At 50.6% G+C, this 2,930-nt stretch overlaps 1 protein-coding gene across 3 annotated transcripts in view; it reads left to right on the top strand.

Annotated features, from left to right (window-relative positions):
* The window catches only part of ZNF518B (zinc finger protein 518B), a 17,694-nt gene that overhangs the window by 4,515 nt on the left and 10,249 nt on the right, over window positions 1-2,930 (top strand). The window lies entirely within an intron of this gene.

Genomic DNA, 2,930 nt, shown 5'->3' with positions numbered 1-2,930 from the left:
GTTCAGTTCACTTCTGATTTGTTGTAATGCTCTGGAAAAAAAATGCTTGCTGAGTGAGGCAAATTCCTTCCTGAATTCCGTCCTACTAGGAAAATATTCACAGTTTACATATCTGATGTTGGATTCCTACCCCCACCCCACCCCCAATCGGGTATTACCCGTCTGTATGCATATGGGCACTTTTGGATAGGGTGGTTTATAATTCGGGTGACTGAGAGACGTGAGTTAGATAGATGAGCTTCGCCAAGGCTGAGTAGACAAAAGGAGCCCGTGCGGGTTTGGGGGTGCCTGTGCCTTGGGGCTGAGCGTTTTTGCAGAGGTTACTGAACGTGTCTCTAATTACCCTGTAAGTGTGAGAGTCTCAAAGCCTGCCTGCTTGCCCGACAGCGAATAGAGAGAAATCACTCGCCTAGGGACCCAGCAGCGAAGCGTCAGAATCTGAGTGTGGATGCAAGCTTGCACCTCCATTCCCTTTCTTCTTCCGGGGTACAGCAGCTGCAGCCCTGTCCCAGTGAGCCCCCATGACAGGATTTCTGGAAAGAGCTGCCTAAATTTGCTTCTCTGTGTAAAAGGGATGCAGTCACCTCGTACAGATTTCGGTGGACATCCCTCAGGAACAGAGGTGTGTGCGGTGATGCAGGCAGCAGGCATGGGATGTCATTGGCCAGCCGCTTTCCTTGATTTTCAGGCAGACACCTAGCACACAAACATGTTTGCCACAGGGGTGCCTCAGAGTTCAGCTGGGCTTGGCGAGAAAGGGAAGTGTGGCAACTGGCTTGTATGTAAAGCTGCGTGTAATTAAGTTGTGCTTACAGCATCTTCTCCATGGTAATTATAAGCACCTGTCAGCCACCTTTGTCAGTAAGGCTAGTGGATGGTTTTGTCCCAGAGGTAAATTATCTTTAGGGCTATGCAACCAAGCAGATAGAATTAAAATGATGAGAATCAGCATATGTTCTGAAAGCAAGCAATTGCCAGGCAGCTAAAATACCTGTTATTTAGCCCCTCTGACTATTTTTGTGATTAGCGTCGTTTCTTCTCATTTTTTTCATAAAAAAAAAAAAAAAAAAAAAAACAGGCTTTTAACAGTTTGATGTGTGAGTAACCGCTCCGAGCACTTCTAGTCACGTTATCACATCTGATCCTCATGGCAGTCCTGTGAGGTAGGTGCTCTCACTGTCCATTTGACAGAGGAGGCGGATGGGACATCTTGCCCTGGGTCTCACACCTAGAAAGCAAAGCCGTCGTCTTTGCAGGTCCCAGAACCTGCGTCTTTGAGCGTCATTTCTCTACTCCTTTCTCTTTTACTTCTGTTCAGCACTTGGCGTTGACAGTATTTAGAAGTCAGAGCTCTCTTTTTAGTAAGAATGTGTCCGCACAGCCCTTCGTGGTTCGTGTAGCCCTCAGAGTCACCGGTTTCCAACAAACTTATTATGAGGACATATGGGAGAAAAACACCAAATCGAAGAAACCGTGACAAGTGAGCTCAGAGTCGAAAGGAAAAGCCGCCAGCGGCAAATGCTGCTCTGAGGTCTGGCCCCAGGAGGACAAGACGGGGTGGAGGCCACACATCTGTGCCACGGCCCACTCCTCTCTGGCGTGTGGCAGTCTTCCTGCTGATGCTGTAGATAATTCCGCATTTAAAAGCTCGCTATGCTGTTTTAAAAAAAAACCTAAAACGGGTAACTCGATATTAAATGGCCGTCGTATTTATTGTGTCAAGTTAATAATGCTGAGTCTTTTCTGTTTTCGAGGACCCTCCTAAGTCATCTGGAAGAACGTCGTTGGTGTCCGGTCCTGGGAGGGGGCTGCAGGGCGCTGGTATCTGGCGCAGTGAGTTTGGAAGGCGGGGACGTTCGAGTTAGCAGTGTCCTGCGCTTTATCTGCAGTGTCGTCATCAGCCCCCTGGGCAATAATTTGCCAGGAGGAGCCCGATGGTTGTGCAGGGATGTGAGCCAGATAGAGGAAGTGGGGGGTGGGGGGAGCAGGAGCCCCCACTCAGCTGTGCCTGCTGCGGCCACATGTAAGTGCAGCATCCCAGCCACCTTAGTCCTTCTATGCCACGTGGCTGTTTCCTTCCGACTCATATCTGAGACCTCTTCCCGACCCAGCCCGCCCGCCGCCCCGACAGGCCACACAAGTTGCAAAGGCCGAAGAGAACGGTGTCTGGTGGTTGTAAAGAAGCCTGACACCTTTTTCACCCGGACTAAGAGAAGGGCCGACGTGGAAACACCGCATCGATTTGAGCGTGGCTTAGAAGCCGAGAAGGTAGTTCCCAGCAGGTGGCATAATTCGGTCATGGCCTGGACCTTTGCTAATCACAGCCTCACGCTTCATACTGACACTTGCTCCTTTGGGTTCTTAATTCGAAAGTCACCGCTGAGAGAGTCACGGAAGCCTCTCCAAAGAGACTGCGCTCCCCGGGCGCCAGAGGTGGCCTGGTTCATTGTCGTGGTCCATTCCCTCCGTCAGGATGCCCTCCACTTGCTCAGGCACGTCATCTTATCGTCCACTGCCTTAGATGTTAGGTCTTCGGTTTTAAGGGAAGTTTTGAAAGGACTTGGAAAGAAACTGGCAAAACCGCCTCCTGTGGCTTTCGAAGGATCCTGGAGGCTTGGAAAGGTGCTGGAAAGCTGGAAGACGTACGAAGAGCATCTTGGTTCGGATGATGCTTCCCACAGAGGACTCGCGTTACATGATCTGAGAGTTTCTTAGGATTGGTGTGTAAGGAGTGCAGGTTGTGCCAGGCAAGCGAGCTGCTCCTTTTCTTTCCCGTGTTCTGTTTCTCATCCCTCCATGCCCCACGCCCTGCCCCCCCGCATGTCCCCCGTAACAAGGAGGATCGTGAGGCTGGTAGATGAGATGGACGTACTGTTCTGCAGGTCTCTGGACATAATTGAGAACTAAGGACTGGGCAAGAGAAGAGATTA

Source organism: Pteropus vampyrus, unplaced genomic scaffold (genome assembly GCF_000151845.1).
Source record: "Pteropus vampyrus isolate Shadow unplaced genomic scaffold, Pvam_2.0 Scaffold163, whole genome shotgun sequence".
Lineage (NCBI taxonomy): Eukaryota > Metazoa > Chordata > Mammalia > Chiroptera > Pteropodidae > Pteropus > Pteropus vampyrus.
Note: the sequence above shows the minus strand (reverse complement) of the source record. Positions and strands in the feature narration are given on the sequence as shown.